The 18,711-nt window shown below is 42.8% G+C and overlaps 1 long non-coding RNA gene and 2 other non-coding genes across 3 annotated transcripts; 1 reads left to right on the forward strand and 2 right to left on the reverse strand.

Moving 5' to 3' along the window:
• The first annotated feature begins 1,542 nt into the window (after positions 1-1,542).
• Positions 1,543-8,339, forward strand: LOC146490407 (uncharacterized). Its single transcript, XR_014872764.1, has 2 exons — positions 1,543-7,368; positions 7,807-8,339. It is a non-coding gene; the product is annotated as an uncharacterized LOC146490407 (long non-coding RNA).
• A 5,708-nt stretch (positions 8,340-14,047) lies between these two features.
• On the reverse strand, positions 14,048-14,120 carry trnar-ucg (transfer RNA arginine (anticodon UCG)). Its single transcript has one exon. It is a non-coding gene; the product is annotated as a tRNA-Arg (tRNA).
• Positions 14,121-14,482: 362 nt separating this feature from the next.
• On the reverse strand, positions 14,483-14,556 carry trnai-aau (transfer RNA isoleucine (anticodon AAU)). The gene has a single exon. It is a non-coding gene; the product is annotated as a tRNA-Ile (tRNA).
• Positions 14,557-18,711: the final 4,155 nt, after the last annotated feature.

The following is an 18,711-nucleotide window of genomic DNA, read 5'->3' on the forward strand; positions in this document are numbered from 1 at the left end:
GTGGGACTAATAAAGGTATATCAAATCAAATCAAATCAAAGAAAATGCGGTGCGGTCGCGTTACTATTTTTCAACACAAGCTGTGAACCCACGAGGAAGCTGTGTTCAGCTTACCGCATCTTATATCAGTTGCACGGAAGTAGATGTAAGTAATCTGGGCACTACTGCTTTAAGCAGCTGTGCATGTTCCTGTACGCTGCAGCTGAACTGATGTCTTGAATTTGCTGTCTTGTGATATTTTCTGCCATTTTGATGGTTTTGTCTTTGATAGTCTTCGCAGAGAGAGGCATCGCTCGCATTTTCTGCACAGAGATTGTGCACTCTGGTTTTCAAAGTCAACGAATAGGTGTTCTGAAATCTTAATGAATGATTCCTTCATATATTCTCTGTCTGTCAACGGCTTCCCACGCCTGACCATTTCCTGAGCGGCCACAAAACTTGCATATGCAGACTTCATCCACTTCTTGAATTGATTTTTTCCACAGATCAGCCTTCCAAATCACTTCCAAAAAGGCTTTTTTCCTCTCTTCTCCCTCTGGATATTTTTCAGCAAAGGCTGTGTTTTTATTTCGATATTTAACCTTTTTTTGTTAGCCAGTTTCTCTCCACAAATTAGGCATTCTGGTAGGCCACTCTCGTCAGAAGTAAATGCAAATGAATCTGCCCAGGCATCATTAAATGTTCTATTTTCTTCTGATATTTTTCTTTTCTTACATTTCTCCATACTTGGCCGACCCAGGGTTGAAAGTCTCCATAAACGCACGGCGTTTTGGCGGGTACACCGGCTTCCACGTTATGCGACGCTTATTTTGAGCAACAAAAATACTAAAATATAATTTTATGTTAATATTTCAAGATCACAATAATCTTCCCATTTAGAACTATAATTTTAAAAAAGAAGGGTTGTGAGTCTGCAAAGAGACAAGATGCTGCATATGTCGCTGCCCTGTGCCTAACATGCTGTCACGTAAAGGAATGTTATTTTTCTGTCACTGTGTTATTATTCACATGCACAATCATTATTTCATCATTACTTCATTAGTCTGTATCACTTATCATTATCATTATCCGGTTATCATCCTTATTATCATGTATCATTTACCACTCAGTATATTTGCCAGGGCACGCAGAATGACACATTCTAGATGCAATGCTTCATCATGCAGCATAGTGATGGGTCCACAGTAAGTCAGATGAGGACGCTGAACTTTCGGTGGCCGAGACCAACAATCTTACACAACAGCACACTCGTCTTACACAATTGTTATGTTCCCAGACGCTGATGATGGGAAACATCTGGTTTCAAGTCTGGGAAAGGGTTGTTGTTGTTCTGATAAGATGACTCCCAGGAATTGTTCTGACGTCATAAAGGCTATAAAGCTTTCTGTATCGGGGCCGAACGGGAAGACCGGCCTCCCACACTGTATAATACGTGTGTGTTTAATAAATCACTTTTTGGACACTCCCTAGGACTCTGTCTGCGCTTACTTTTCCTTCCAAATCAAAAAGAACCATTACATTTTGGTGCCGAAACCCGGGAAAAGAAAAAAGGAAAGGAAAAGAGAAAGAAAAGGAACTAAAATAAGCAAAGAAAATAAAAGTGTGGAAGTGTGAGTGAGAAATTGTCTCCAACTGGTGAAGCAGTGATGCTAGAGGTCACCTTATTCCCCTGCTGGACACAAAATGAAAACATAATTTGGAGTGTTGTGGACGAAAATAACTGATAACAACATCAAGAAGATTTTTTGTGTTTGCGGTTATGAACAACTAAAAATTCACATTTGGGGTTTAAAGTCAGTAGAGTTCAAAACAAAATAAGTAGAGATGTGTTGTTTTAGGAGTGATGAAAACATCTGGAGTCACAGTGAATAATGAGAGTCTCTCAGTCTGTCGTTTACAGGTGGGGAAACGGACCTGAATCACTTCTCCATGGGCAGCAGTCGGAAGAAAATTATAGGTTAAAATCATTAGAAACAAAAATAGGAACACCCAGCCAGAATTTTTGGCTGAATTGTTTTGCAGCTTCCCATCCTCATCCTGAACAAGCAAGCTCCAAGGAAGCTAATCTCTCCCTGAAGACACAGAGTGCAGTTCCAGAAGCACGAGCATGAACATTAACAATGGACAGAAGTCCAAGAGACAATACCGGAGTTCTGAGCAGAGAGGTCCAGCAGCGCTGTGGGCAAACGGCATCAGAAAGAGAAGATCCACCATCTGGATTGGATGGATGGAGATGCGTTTCCAGCAAGCTGCAACCTCACTGTGTGTGAAGGACCTTTGAGGAGACTGCCTGAGTTTGACATTTGCCATGTTTGGAGCGAGATGGCAATGAGAGAGACAGTGGGACAAAGAGATACACGGGACAAAGCTGAAGAGAACTGACTGCCATTGGACTGAAAAGTGGGAGAAAAGAACGGAGAGGAAAGGAGCAGAAGAGGACTGAGGCTGCTGTTGTAGTTTGGGGAATTAAATTGGGTTAAGGAATCCGGGGAGACAAGCGCCTGCCTGGGAGTGGAGGATTGACACAGTGTCCAGACCACCACAAAAGGGGGAGGAAGACAAGCACTGAGGTATGCAAGTGTACTGGTAGAAAAAATGAAAAGATAACACCACACCTTCACATGATATGCACTAGAGATAACACAGAATCATACATAAAGTGTAACACATTAAAAGAGGGCATTTGTAGGAGGGGGTTAACAACACACAGTGTGGTTGCCGATGGTAACCTGCAAACATTTGGGGTTTAGCTGTGCCTGACTATGTCAGAGTTTTTCATTTAGATGTTTCTGAAACAAACTTAGGAGTGAACGGAGTTTGTTTCAGAAAAAAGGGGGAAGGTACATAAAAGGATACATAGAAATAGAAAATGTATTAACCCGACTAACACACACACACACACACATACGCGATCAGCTCATTAGGATCAAACACAATTTTAAGAAGGTAATACGGTTACCAGCATCCTGTCTGGTTTATTAAGTGGATTGAGAACTGATACATAGACTGAATTAGTCTTATGTTGGGGAAGATGATAGCAGGGGTGAACAGAATCCTGCACCCAGAGTTTAAATGAGTGAAACTAGCAGATTTTTTGTTTTGTTTTGTTTTGTTTTTGTTTCTGAAGTATGGGGAAAGTTTTACCATGCCACCAAGTTTAGATTTGGTATTTTTTCACTTATAAGAGTGACAAGTCCTAAGACCGGGTTTCTGTATTTTTATTTACTTTTGTTTTTCAGTTTTATCTTTTATTTTTTTCATTTTATTTTTATTTTATTTTTATTTTTGAACAGTGCACTGATTTTGTTTGTGAATTTCTTTTCTTTGAGCAGATCTGCACGTTGGGAATTAAAAGCGCTACACGTCGTCCAGAAGGTTGTTGCAAGTGAGTTTCTCCACATTAAAATGGGCTCTGGGGAAGCCACTTATTGGGGACAATTAGAATATGAGAGTCCCGGCCTAAGAAGGATTCAGCGAGGTAATCCGATCTAAAGTTCTTTTTTGAAATGACGTCATTTTGCTGAGGGTGGAGATCAAATGCGACGATGGTTTCCACTATCAGCAAAGAAAGAATGAATGGATGAATGAATGGAAATAAAAACAAACTGACTGACTGGTAAAAGCTGACAAAAGCTGATAAGACTTGACCACGACTCAAAGTTAACCTCCACCTAGACAGGACGAAAGGGTGGATGAATTTATGTGTGTTTCTTTTACAGGAGCAGAAAGATGATAGCAACATCCGAGGTTGCGGGAGCTTTGGCCTGCCGTTTTAACTTTTAAATGCCACTTTCTGTGTTTGTAAATTTACCAGGGTTGTGTTATTCATGGGTTTGTGTTGTGTGTTGCTCACAGATGTAACTGTGAGAAAGTGTATACATCTGCGCAGCGCTAACATTTGCATTTTCTTCTCTACAGCATTACAGTTCTTCATGTGGTTTGATCATGTGATTTACCACTGGACAATTGATTGACGTTTGGTTTTTCCACTACAGGATTTCTGGGCTTATGTGTGAAGAAACTGTGTTTATAGGTTATGACGCCTGATCACCGGGATGGTCAATGTGTGTGGCTAACGTTTGTTTTGCTTTTGTTAAGAGTGCAGGTGCATGTGGAGGATTCGGTAGAAAACAGACAAGTGACATGAGGAAACAAATAAGAGATGCAGTGTTTATGGAATAGTTCAACATGGAGCTCACTAGCTGGCCACTTTTTGAGTTCCTAGTGATAAAGGGGTGGAGTGACATTGCTTAAGGAAAGTCACTGAGTAAATTGTGGAGTAAATTGGGATGATTCATGATTGGAGACAAATTATGGTAATAATAGTGAGTTAATGATTGGAGAAAACCTGCACATGATACTTGTCTGTTGTGCTGAATACTTTATTGCTCTCATGATCTATAGTTGGTTGTAAATAAGAAGTTTGATTTAACAGATTTGTTTTGCAGGATACAGTCTCCAGGTGGAGCTGGGAGTTAAATAGGCTTAACATGTAACTGCTGAGGTAATGTTTTTACACAAGGTTACAGGTTGGCCGGAGATTGTTTTAGAGAGAAGGTGCAACATTCTTGTACATGTCTCATTGGGGAGTTGAAACATGGAGGAAGCCATGTGCAAGAGGAGGTGAGTATCATAAAATGTAAAGGTCACTCCTCGGGGACTGGCATGGTGGCCAGAGGAAATCAGGAAGCCGATCGAGCTGCGAAAGAGGCAGCAGGCTATAAAGCACTACGGCAGATCGTGCAAATAAGTGTGGAGGAAGAAGTAGGAGTCAACATGTTGGAGGAGGCCAGGAAGGCCCAAGAGGAGGCGGCCCCGGAAGAGAAGGGGGTCTGGAAGAGTCGAGGAGCATGGGAAGAAGGAGGTCTCTGGCGAGGACCTGACGGACGACCGGTGTTGACCGCCAACCTAGCGGAACAGAAGATTGCAGAAGCACATGGGCTTGGCCATGTGGGTGTGGCCCAGATGGAGAGACATCTGTGCCATTGGTGGCATCCCTTTTTGAGGGATATGATTAAGGCAGAAAGCTAGGACGTGCCTGATCTGTGGGAGGCACAATCCAAAGCCAGTGATTAAACCAGAGGCAGGTAAGTTCCCTATTCCAGAAAGACTAGGGGAAGAGATTGTCATTGATTTCACTGACATGATTGATGTGGGACCGGGAGGAGTCCGGTATTTGCTGGTGAGTGTGGATGCTCTGACGGGGTGCCCGAAGCGTGGCCAACAAAGAGGGAGGATGCAAAAAGTGTGATTAAGTGTTTAATCAATCATTACATCCCTCGGCATGGTTTTCCCAAAAGAATTCGGTCAGACAATGGAACTCATTTTAAAAATAAAGATTTGGCAGAAGTAGAACAGAAGCTGGGGTTGCAGCACCGATTTGGGACGGTGTATCATCCTCAGTCCCAGGGAAGGTGGAAAGAATGAATCTAAACCTGAAGAATAAAATAGCTAAAATTTCTGCTCAGACGGGGCTAAATTGGGTTGCAGCCCTGCCAATTGCATTGATGATAATAAGATGTTGTGTTAATCAATCCACAGGTTTCACACCATATGAGCTGTGACAGGACGACAGTTTCCAGGTCCTTGGACAACAGTCCCGGCGGAAGAGAGTATAAAAAGTAATAGAAAGCATGCTGAAGGTTGGAAAGAATTAAAAGCTCTTGTGTCTAGTTTCACACAACAGGTTGGAGTGGGGGTGAATGCGGTGGACAGGTCCGTCCCCGACGCCAAGGCGGTGTGGCTGAAGGTCATTAAGCGAAAGTGGAGAGATCCAAGGTGGACGGGGCCATTCGAGGTGACGGCTCGTACCACCAGTGCGGTTCGGCTGAAGGGAAAGGGTGAGACCTGGTTCCATTGGTCTCAATGCGCAGTGGCGGACGAGAGCTTACTCGAGATAAGCTCCACCCAAAGTAACACGGGGGGGAACATAGAGGCAGAATAATCCTCTCCCCCTGTGCAGCGGTTCTCCCCAGCAGTCTACCTGGGGAGACGAAGAAAGAAGAGGAGCGTCACGCGCCAAGCATCAATCCATTCCAGGCTCATGATAGGCTAGGGCTCTAGTCTAAAGTAATTGATAGTTTAAAGGAGTCGTAATAGTCTTGCACGTTAATTGCCTACTTTTATACTCATAATCTTATACTCTTATCACGAAGTTTAAGGTAAAAGTAAAAGAGCCTGGAAACAGTGATCATGAAACTGTGGGAAAATTGGAAAATAACGGGAATGTTGGGGTTGATAAGTGTTGTAACGTGTTTGTTTGTTTATTGGCAGACAGGTGAATTGCCCAGACGCAGAGGTCTATCCGCTCCAGAGTCCAAACCGATCGAGTCGTCGAGAAAATTCAAGCGCGAGGTTGGCTCAGGTGGGAACGATGGGTGTCTCAAGGCCAGTGGGGGAGTCGAGTTTGGGTATGTTAATGGGTCCACGACGGCATTCACATTCGATTTGTGTGAGGTAATTAGATGCCCAGGAGACGGGAGTAGCTGGAGAACATATGATGTGTGGATTTGTTATCACCCTATGGTGTGCTACCCTAAGTCGGTGTGGGGCCCATCACGGGAAGCAGACATTTACAGTTATATAACGGATCAGTGGTGTTCTTGGCAGGATGTGGTTGCTTGGACAGGAGTAGGATGGCAGCCAACAGTGCCACAGGCCCTTGAAGGGATAGCCATTCAGAAAGATTATTCTGTTACACATAACCCTGTCACTCTCTCCCTAGGACCATGGAGTAAACTCCCGGAAGCAGCCTATGAGGGAGGTGCGTTCTATTTAGTAATAGGGGTAGATAAAGCAGGGACAGATCCAACAGGGATAATTCGGGTGAACTTATTCAATCCAAGATCTAAACCGGTAGGGAATGACACTGTAATGAATCTCACAGAGCAAGTGGATCCCTTAGAGACAGTTACTTACCAGGACTCAGAAGAGAAATGGTTTGTTGCCACAGATTACACTAGATTAAAACCTCAAGAGTTAATAGAGCGTGCCACAGGTTTTGGTGACAGGAATCTTTGGTTAGATTGGGTGGCTCAAAATGCTAAAGAGCAGGAAGTGGTTGATTGTGTTGCTTGTGCTACAGCTCGACCTCGTCTGTTCACTGAACCCGCTCCTCTGTATCCAGAGGATGAGTGGGGTTATGATTGTATGCTGAGATTAACTAGAGAGGCGGTGAACACAGGTAACTGCACCACTTTGTCAGGTTTATATCCGCCAATTGATAAACGTACACAACCAGGTTCATTCACACCTAAAAGGGATAATTATACATGTTTTGAGTTCTCTACAGACAGTGTGAGATATACGTTAGGAAGAATTGATCCAAGCTGGTGTCAGAGGACAGTCCCCGGCAGGACTACCAATAATGTAAGTGACCCAAATACTATTATAGGCACCTGGGCAAGGGGTGGGCTATATTATTATTGTGGGCAGTACACCCTTTTGGTACAGGTTCCCCTGGGAAGTGTGGGTACATGTGCTCTGGTGCGCCTAGGAGCACCTTTGATGCTGATAGGGAATAGAGTAGAGACAGTTCCACAGCAGGACACTGGTGTGTTGACAGCTAGACGTAGGAGAAGTATAAGGGGTGTGCACAAATATGACCCAAGATGGGACTCACCAACCTGGATTGACTCAATAGGAGTTCCCAGGGGAGTTCCAGATGAATATAAGTTAGTTAATCAGATAGCGGCTGGTTTTGAAAGTGTGTTTCAAAACCGGCCAGTTATGGATAACTCCAAATAAAAATGTTGATCGCATTAACTATGTTCATTATAATGTGTTGAGACTCTCAAATCTCACTAGGGACGCGGTAGAAGGCCTTGCGGAACAATTGGGACCGACGTCGTTAATGGGAATCCAAAATCGAATGGCCCTTGACATGTTGTTGGCTGAGAAGGGTGGTGTGTGTGCCATGTTTGGGGACATGTGCTGTACTTTTATTCCCAACAATACGGCCCCAGACGGTACGGTGACTAGAGCGCTTGAGAGTCTGAAAATGTTATATAAAACCATGCATGAGCAATCGGGTGTGAACACTGGACTGGGAGACTGGTTTACGTCTGTCTTTGGGCAATGGAAGAGTGTTGTTATGTCTGCCATGTTTTCTTGTGTTGTTTTTCTTGCTATATTAATGATCGGATGTTGTCTCATCCCTCTGGTCCGGCGAGTTTTAGTAAAGATGCTGGAGAGGGCCCTGAGCTTGGGCTCAGCTGGTTCAGCGGCGCCTGGGTCCATGATGCCCTTGAAGGAGATTGTAAGCTGGAAGGAGGAGTGAGACAAATCCTGGTGTAAGTTGGTCTCGCAAGCGAGCCCAAGAGGAGGAGTTGTCACGTAAAGGAATGTTATTTTTCTGTCACTGTGTTATTATTCACATGCACAATCATTATTTCATCATTACTTCATTAGTCTGTATCACTTATCATTATCATTATCCGGTTATCATCCTTATTATCATGTATCATTTACCACTCAGTATATTTGCCAGGGCACGCAGAATGACACATTCTAGATGCAATGCTTCATCATGCAGCATAGTGATGGGTCCACAGTAAGTCAGATGAGGACGCTGAACTTTCGGTGGCCGAGACCAACAATCTTACACAACAGCACACTCGTCTTACACAATTGTTATGTTCCCAGACGCTGATGATGGGAAACATCTGGTTTCAAGTCTGGGAAAGGGTTGTTGTTGTTCTGATAAGATGACTCCCAGGAATTGTTCTGACGTCATAAAGGCTATAAAGCTTTCTGTATCGGGGCCGAACGGGAAGACCGGCCTCCCACACTGTATAATACGTGTGTGTTTAATAAATCACTTTTTGGACACTCCCTAGGACTCTGTCTGCGCTTACTTTTCCTTCCAAATCAAAAAGAACCATTACAATGCCCAGCCAGAGACACCTGTGAACATGTCACCATTGCAGCCTGTCACAGTGACCTGGTAAAATCCCAAAGGAAGGATCCCTCTATCATTTAACTTATCAAACTGAAAGAAACAAAATCAGTAATAACTAATGATGGCAGAAGGAGAGCCAGTGGCCCCATGAGAAAGCTTATGCATGAGTGGGGAAAGCTTCATATGGAAAATCAGCTGCAACATCGTACAGCGGCTCAGCGAAGGCAGCTTGTGCTGCCAGCACAATATCAACTCCTAGTGCTTCAACATCTCCATGATGACTTGGGTCACGCAGGGCAAAGAGGGTCATTCACTTGGCACGGGACCGTTTCTACTGGGCTTTTATGAAGAGGGACATTGAGGCGTATGTGACCAGAAAACACCCCTGTGTTGTGAGCATTTTTGTTGAATGTTTATAAAACACAATTTGTATTAATTTTTGTTTTTTCTTTAAAGTTGTAAGAATATGCTGACCTAGTTTTGTTATGTAAATTTGTAATTCATTTTATTGGAAAAGTTTTTGGAAAGTGATTGGTTTATTGGCTTATGGACCCTCCCATTAATCAGGGGATTAAGAGCACCATGGAGGGGTGTGGTAAAGATGGTTTTTTGTTTGCCAAATGTCTGATGGGAAGACGGGGGGGGGGGGGGGGGGGGGGGTTAGAAAATGATTTTTTGACCACTTTTGAGGTTGTTAAAGCAAATTGAGTTAACTTTCGTTTAATTATAAGTTTTAAGAAGTTATTTGGTTGATTTTTGTTTATAATTTTCCACGAAATAAACAACATATGATTTTTAAACAATGGAGTCAGGAGTGCGTTCTAAAACAAACTTCCCGTTGCCACCCACGGCCTTTTCTTGGACTTTTTTGGTGTTTGGAACATAAAAGGCCGTGACACCCCTGCATTAAGCAAAAGAAACCAGTCAAACACATCAGCAACCCTACAACACCTGGCTGGAGCTGCTCACTCAAGGACAACACCATGCCATCCAAATGGCAACCCAGCTGAGTGATTTAATTGGACATTTCTTCAAATGCTAAGGACATTGGAGGAGAAGGCAAAGAGCAGCTGGAAAGAGCATCTGCCTCAGATAGTACATGCATACAACTGCACCAGGCATGAGGCAACAGGCTTTTCATCCCACTACCTCATGTTTGGTCGACACCCCCGTCTCCTAGTAGACTTCATTTTTGGCTTGTTAGCCAGAGATGGGACTGAAACACCTCAGAGCTATGCTAAAAAGTGGGCTTTGTGGATGGAAGAGGCTTATCGTATTGCAGCTGAGAACAGCCAGCACTCTAGTGCAAGGGGTAGAAGAACTATGATCATCACACACAGAACACAGTCACTCTCCAACCTGGTGAGACAGTGTCCTAGTCCGTAACATGAGTGAGAGGGGAGGACCTGGAAAATTGAGACCTTACTGGGAACAAACTTTGTATGTCGTCAAACAACAAGTGAGTGACAGTCCCATTTACAAAATGTGTTCAGAGACGTAATGTGTTTACTTCATAGAAATCTCCTACACTATGGTGGCCCCTAGAGACAAAGCACATACAAACTCCAAAACACTTGCAAACTCCAAAACACTTGCAAAATCCAAAACACTTGCAAACTCCAAAACACTTGCAAAATCCAAAACACTTGCAAAATCCAAAACACTTGCAAACTCCAAAACACCTGCAAAATCCAAAACACTTGCAAAATCCAAAACACATGCAAACTCCAAAACACCTGCAAAATCCAAAACACTTGCAAACTCCAAACACCTGCAAAATCCAAAACACTTGCAAAATCCAAAACACATGCAAACTCCAAAGCACATGCAAAATCCAAAACACTTGCAAAATCCAAAACACTTGCAAAATCCAAAACACATGCAAACTCCAAAGCACATGCAAAATCCAAAACACTTGCAAATCCAAAACACTTGCAAATCCAAAACACATGCAAACTCCAAAATACAACGGAAGTGCTCCAGGACGCTAGGGGCAGTGTTGAGTTCGATTTGCAAAATAAACGGCAAGTTTGTCTGTATGGGACGGTCTAGTCTCTGTCGCGCTTCCCAGGTTGCCTAGCAACCATGATACTAACCGCTGGAAACGTGTCATACAACTTTGTTTGACAGAAATGAAGGAGAACATATTTTGTTCATTTGTTTGTTTGTTTCTACATGATCTTTGTGTGATTTGATAAGTATCTGAGGCTGAGACCACAGGACAGTAAAACATGATTTTTGGGCTTCATTTCTGGACTGAAAAGTTATTTAAGAATAGTTAGTAAATAACAATTAGCTAATGTTGTTCATGAGACTAAAGTCATATCACTTTGGTAATGTAAATATAATATGGCCAATATTATAGTTATTATATTAATCATTATTAGCTATTACAGCAGTGAACATGAACTCTGTGTCAAATACTGAGCTTCAGTACAGATTCAAGTTGCAGTTATTTATGTCTTATCACCTTAAATCTTCACTCAAAGACAAGTATCTTTGACAGTGCATATATAGGTGTATCATATATAAGAGACAAATGTTGTTCCTTCAGTATGTTGGCATTACTGAATTTGGCTCATTGCTTACATATATTTATAAAAAGAAAATGTACAAGCTGGATAACTGTTTCTGATAAAATGAAGAGTAGACTGATATATTAAATATTCGTTTATTGGGTGAGAAAATCAGACCATGTCATAACTGCTTTAAGTCATACAGAATAGATATCAGAGCCTTAAACTGGCTGACTTCTGCTAAATTGGTCAAACTGGGCAGAAAGTATACAAACATCCTTATAGAATATGATGTAACACTATAGATCAACTTACCTCAGAATATAAACAATTACAGCAATATGATGCAACAAACACAGCAGTGCTACTAATCCAAAATACTCAAAGCTTCATAGAACTGAAACAAACATTTATTTTTAGCTCCATTCTGCTGCTGATACATACTTTAGGTTTCTGAACATTAAACTTGTTTCTGCCTTTCATAGTGTGTAACTTGAAGGCCCTGAGCACTTTCTCCCACACTGAAAACACTGGAATGATAATATTATTTGAACATTACCTAATAAGACTGATTCAGGACAGACAATTAATTATGTTAAACTTTTCTAACAGTCCTTCACAAACAGGGAACAGTCTGTCTATTCTCTCCATCTGTCAGCTGCTGCTGGCTCTTCCTCCTCCTCTTCCTCACACACTGCTGAGTTTGTCCTGGTGGATCATCAGGGGTGCAAAGCCTCACAGATGATGTGCAGCAGTGGGTCCCTCAGTCTGTCCTCACTCTGGACACTTGCAGTTGTCACACATGGAAATCAAATGTGTGATAAGCTGCAGGATTCAAACACAAGTGTAACTTATAAATACATGTTAATACTTTTATTACACAATCAGAGAGAAAGAAACAGAGAGAGAGTGCAGGACAGACAGACAGGTGACAGTCTCAGGTGTACACACTGCTACAAAACAGCACCAGAGAAGGAGGATTCAGTGTTTGTGTTATTACGAAACAAGAAGAGTTCCCAGATGGTACAGTGGACACGTGTGACTCCTGTGATTAAAGCATGTTTCTTTCAGCTTAACGGGTGAACCGTCAGCTCATTCAAACACACGTTAAAGTCCATGTGGCTCGACACCACCGAAAAGAGGCAGCAATATAAAATAGCTAACATTAACAGTGCAGTGAATCCTACTTGTGCCGTGATATTCAGGACTGCAAACCGAGCAGCATCACTGAATTTCAGCTTGTTGTGTTTGTGGATATATGATCGACTTTAATTATCCATAAAATCATCAGATTCTCTGTAAGAGTAAAGTCAACTATTGAACGGCATATATTTTGAAGTAAAGGCTACCAAGGTAGTACAAACATCACTAATGTCACATAACTTTCCCGACATGAGGCCAACAGTAATGTTTTAATGTTCTTCATTATAAAAACATTCGCACATAAATAAGTGACATAATATTCAGTACTTACTTCTGAAAGTTTACTCTTCGGCGGCTCCGCTTCCGCCGTTTTTTTTCCACACCACCGCCGCGCTATGAAATCTGGGATATGTTGGGCCATGAAGGCTACACCGACCCATCCTTAAAATTCAGGGAAATGAAGGACGCATTTGAGGGCCGCATTTCGAGCAGCCTTTGAATTGGGAAAGCCTTCATCATGTCGCTGTGACGTAATAGGCCTTAAAATGCGGCCTTTAAGGCAGCAGACCCTGAATTGGGATACAGTCCAAATCCGGTCATTTGTACTTCCTAGCTTGTGTAGTTACTAGGTAACAAAAGCTCAACACTGCCCCTAGCGTCCTGGAGCACTTCCGTTGTGTTTTGGAATTTGCATGTATTTTGGGGTTTGCATGTGTTTCTGGAGTTTGCAAGTGCTTTGTCTCTAGGGGCCACCGTAGGATTGAACCCATGACCTTGGCGTTATTAGCACCACGCTCTGACCAGCTGAGCTAACCGGCCTACAACATGTGAGTAACCGATCCTTTTGTTGACTAATATACCAAAAAAGAGGGTGGAAGAACTGTTAAGAACACAAGAGAAATGTGTGTTTACAAGAAATTACTTCAAGCTGTACCAATGAAAGCCAACTCTTGGAAGCTCCTACTGATCAGAAGCCACCTATGCAGTTCAGCTGATGAACAATGTGGCTGGAGAAACTAACAAAGTCATACTTTAGTAGACTAAAATATGAAAACAGTCGAAAGCACTGTGTTTCCTAATGAAAATGAAAATGCTTCAAGCGGCATGGCTGTTTTTTGAACAAATTCCAAAACATGCCTTCAACGAGGAGTGAAACAGAGCACACTGGATCTTTTCCAGGTGGAGTTCCACCAACAGCATGCTTCCAAGTCGTGATTTTTTCACCCGTGTCGCTTGAGGTCATGGAATGTTATTGACTTTCTATGGTTGCTTCTAAGCCAAGATGACGCGAGCCTGGCACTGATAAGGCCAAGTTCATGGCTTCAGTCCCCAACCTGGCCATTCGAGCCTCGTTTGAGAACTCGTAGAGTCTCTGTTGAAGGACATGAAATTGACAACAGCGTAGCAATTTTGGATGACATAAAGGATGCGAGGTCGGCCTGCTGCGAACAAACTGGGAACGCATGCCTGCTCCTCAAGCACTCACAACCAACCACGAAGGGACTCGAACCCTCAATCTTCTGATCCGAAGTTAGACGCCTTATCCGTTAGGCCACGTGGTTTGGCAGAAGTTCCCACTTTTCATGAACATTTGTTTGAGTCTGTTTGAGCCAACTGCTGGTGTTGGGTTGGTCACGTGGCTAGTGGATATTGCTTGATTGTTGCTTGAAATAATTGATTGTTGCTTGAAATAAGTGCATGCCACAGCATTTCTCCCATGTATCATGCTCTTAAAAACGTAGTACTACCTGCCACATGCACAGTGGATCCACCCACTAAGCCAGAGTATCATCTGCCAGTGGAGGTCATAAAGCTTATGTGGCCCGATCTGTCACATTGGAAGTTGGCAGAGGTTTTTTTCTTGGATCCCACCAAACAAAAACCACAATCTACCATGAGAGAGCACCTTGGACAGTTGCTGGAATGGCCAGTATGGGGATTGAACCCATGACTTTGGTGTTATTAGCACCACGCTCTGACCAGCTGAGCTAACCGGCCTACAACTTGTGCCTAAACCGACCCCTTTTTTTTGTCTAATATACCAAAAAAGAGTGTGGAAGAACTGTTAAGAACACCAGAGAAATGTGTGTTTACAAGAAATTACTTCAACATAGTGGGAAAAAAAAGTATTCTGTTGACTTACAAAAAACGCTTTAAGAAGAAATTTGAAACAAAACAATACATGGTGTGCGTCTTCTAATGTTAGGGTCGATAGGTGTGATATAAAGCAGCAATTTTTGATGCAGTATGCTGTGTCAGACTTTGGAAATGAGTGATTTATCCAGAAAGTAGCTGGAAAAGTGATTTGGGGATTGTAGCTAAGCATGTAATGTATTCATTAGCGTGTCATGTGTCAGTGAATTTTGTGTTTTGCTTTCATTTGTAGTTGCGTACATTACTCACTTGGAAGTTGGCAGAGGTTTTTTTCTTGGATCCCACCAAATAAAATCCACGGTCTGTCATGACACAGCAGCTTGGATGGCTGGTGGAAAGACCAGTATGGGGATTGAACTAGGGATGCAATGATACCAATTTTTTCAAAACCGATACGACACCGATACTTGGATCTGAGTACTTGCCGATACTGAGTACAAAACCGATACTTCTACCACACACACACAAATGCAATGAATTGGAAGAGAGGTTTTATTTTATTCTCTGCTGATAATAAATACTATCTTAATAAAAATGACCACAAAAAAATTTCAAGTGAAAAATAAGCACTTCTCTTAAATTATTGCAGAGTCTCCACATTGTAATTTAACAAAATATCACTGAACTATTGGCACTGTCTCGAGCTTTCAGAATAATAAATAAACACTTCTGTTTGGAATAAAATAAATACAAATTAGGTTTGAGAATAAAATAAAACTTTTAAATTATTGCAGAGTGTCCATATAATAAACAAACAAACAAAATAACGAAAGTATTTGGCATTGACGAACGAACTCCCCATCTGCCCGTGGATCATCAGTCCACTGTGCCGTTAAACCAAGGACTGACATCGCACACACTGCTTGTCTTTACCTCTTTAGAAAGTTTTGGCACCATTATCTCCCTGATGTGTGGGCGGCTGGGAATTTTATATTGCTGCTCGAGTATGCTGAGAAGACGGTGCAATCCTATGTTTTCCACGACCGGCATTGGCTGGTCACCCAGAGCAATAAAATGAGTCAGAGCCTCTGTTATTTTAACTGCTCGTGGATTTTCTCTTGACATTTTTCATCGCGTTTCCAAAACCCGAGTTAAAGTTGGCTGTTCCGGTCCACACTGCTGACATTTTGTTTAGCCTAGCTACAGCAGCCTCCAGTTTCTCTTTTTTTATCTGGAGCCGCCAGTCTCACTCGTCTAACCCTGTGCCTGTTTAGCGCGGGATGTCCCCCTAGTGGCCAATCTAAAAAATTACAACAAAAATGACAGTCCACCCTCTGATTAATGAAATAAGTTAGTATCGGTTCGTGGTATCGATTAACTTCACGAGTTAACCGATACCACATTTTACAGTATCGCTCCCGATACCCGATACCAGTATCGGTGCATCCCTAGATTGAACCCATGACCTTGGCGTTATTAGTACCACGCTCTGACCAGCTGAGCTAACTGGCCTACAACATGTGTGTGAACTGATCCTTTTGTTGACTAATATACCAAAAAGAGGGTGGAAGAACTGTTAAGAACACAAGAGAAATGTGTGTTTACAAGAAATTACTTCAAGCTGTACCAATAAAAGCCAACTCTTGGAAGCTCCTACTGATCAGAAGCCACCTATGCAGTTCAGCTGATGAACAATGTCGCTGGAGAAACTAACAAAGTCATACTTTAGTAGACTAAAATATGAAAACAGTCGAAAGCACTGTGTTTCCTAATGAAAATGCTTCAAGTATAGCGGCATGGCTGTTTTTTGAACAAAGTCCAAAACATGCCTTCAACGGGGAGTGAAACAGAGCGCACTGGATCTTTTCCAGGTGGAGTTCCACCAACAGCATGCTTCCAAGTCGTGATTTTTTCACCTGTGTCGCTTGAGGTCATGGCATGTTATTGACTTTCTATGGTTGCTTCTAAGCCAAGATGACTCGAGCCTGGCACTGATAAGGCCAAGTTCATGGCTTCAGTCCCCAACCTGGCCATTCGAGCCTCGTTTGAGAACTCGTAGAGTCTCTGTTGAAGAACATGAAATTGACAACAGCGTAGCAATTTTGGATGACATGAAGGATGCGAGGTCAGCCTGCTGCGAACAAACTGGGAACGCATGCCTGCTCCTCAAGCACTCACAACGAACCACGAAGGGACTCGAACCCTCAATCTTCTGATCCGAAGTCAGACGCCTTATCCGTTAGGCCATGTGGTTTGGCAGAAGTTCCCACTTTTCATGAACGTTCGTTTGAGTCTGTTTGAGCCAACTGCTGGTGTTGGGTTGGTCACGTGGCTGGTGGATATTGCTTGATTGTTGCTTGAAATAATTGATTGTTGCTTGAAATAAGTGCATGCCACAGCATTTCTCCCATGTATCATGCTCTTAAAAACGTAGTTCTACCTGCCACATGCACAGTGGATCCACCCACTAAGCCAGAGTATCATCTGCCAATGGAGGTCATAAAGCTTACGTGGCCCGATCTCTCACTGATAAGGCCAAGTTCATGGCTTCCCTAACCTTGCCTTTTGAGCCTCGTTTGAGAACGCGTAGAGCACAGGTGTCGGACTCCGGGCCTCGAGGGCCGGTGTCCTGCAGGTTTCAGATGTGTCCTTGATCCAACACAGCTGATTTAAATGGCTAAATTACCTCCTCAACATTTCTTGAAGAGGCCTGGTAATGAACTGATCACTTGATTCAGGTGTGTTGACCCAGGGTGAGATCTAAAACCTGCAGGACACCGGCCCTCGAGGCCTGGAGTTTGACACCCCTGGCGTAGAGTCTCTTTTGAAGGACACAGCCAGGGTCTGCAGCCTTAAAGGCTGCATTTCAAGACCGATTACATCACAGCGACGCGATGAAGGCTGTCCCAATTCAAAACTGCTCGAAATGCGGCCGTCAAATGCGTCCTTCATTTCCCTGAATTTTAAGGATGGGTCGCTGTAGCTTTTATGGCCCAACATATCCCAGACTTCATAGCGCGGCGGTGGTGTAGATAATTTTTCTGAAAAAAATGGAGCTGCCGAAGAGTAAACTTTCAAAAGCAAGTAATGAATATTATGTCACTTATTTATGCGCAAATGTTTAATAATGAAGAACATTAAAACATTACTGTTGGCCACATGTCGGGAAAGCTATGTGACATTAGTGATGTTTGTACTAACTTGGTTTTAAAGCCTTTACTTCAAAATATACGCCGTTCAATAGTCGGCCTTAATCTTACAAAGAATGTGATGATTTTATGGATAATTAAAGTCAGTCATATATCCACAAACACAACAAGCTGAAAGTCAGTGATGCTGCTCGGTTTGCAGTCCTGAATATCACGGCACAAGCAGGATTCACTGCACTGTTAATGTTAGCTATGTTAAATTGCTGCCTCTGTTCGGTGGTGTCGAGCCAAACGGACTTCAAACGTGTGTTTCGAACGAGCTGACGGTTCACTCGTTACGCTGAAAGAAAGATGCTTTAATCACAGGAGTCACACATGTGTCCAGTGTACCAGCTGGGAACTCTTCTTGTTTAGCACTCGTAATAACACAAACACTAAATCCTCCTTCTTTTGTGCTGTTTTGTAGCAGTGTAAACACCTGAGACTGTCTCGTGTCTGTCTGTCCTGCACTCTCTCTCTGTTTCTTTCTCTCTGATTGTGTAATAAAAGTATGAACATGTATTTATAAATTACACTTGTGTTTGAATCCTGCAGCTTATCACACATTTGATTTCCATGTGTGACAACTGCAAGTGTCCAGAGTGAGGACAGACTGAGGGACCCACTGCTGCACATCATCTGTGAGGCTTTGCACCCCTGATGATCCACCAGGACAAACTCAGCAGTGTGTGAGGAAGAGGAGGAGGAAGAGCCAGCATCAGCTGACAGACGGAGAGAATACACAGACTGTTCCCTGTTTGTGAAGGACTGCTAGAAAAGTTTAGCATAACTATTTGTCTGTCCTGAATCAGTCTTATTAGGTAATGTTCAAATAGTTTTATCATTCCAGTGTTTTCAGTGTGGGAGAAAG

Source organism: Neolamprologus multifasciatus, unplaced genomic scaffold (assembly GCF_963576455.1).
Source record: "Neolamprologus multifasciatus unplaced genomic scaffold, fNeoMul1.2 chr13_unloc_3, whole genome shotgun sequence".
In the NCBI taxonomy this organism is placed as follows: Eukaryota; Metazoa; Chordata; class Actinopteri; order Cichliformes; family Cichlidae; genus Neolamprologus; species Neolamprologus multifasciatus.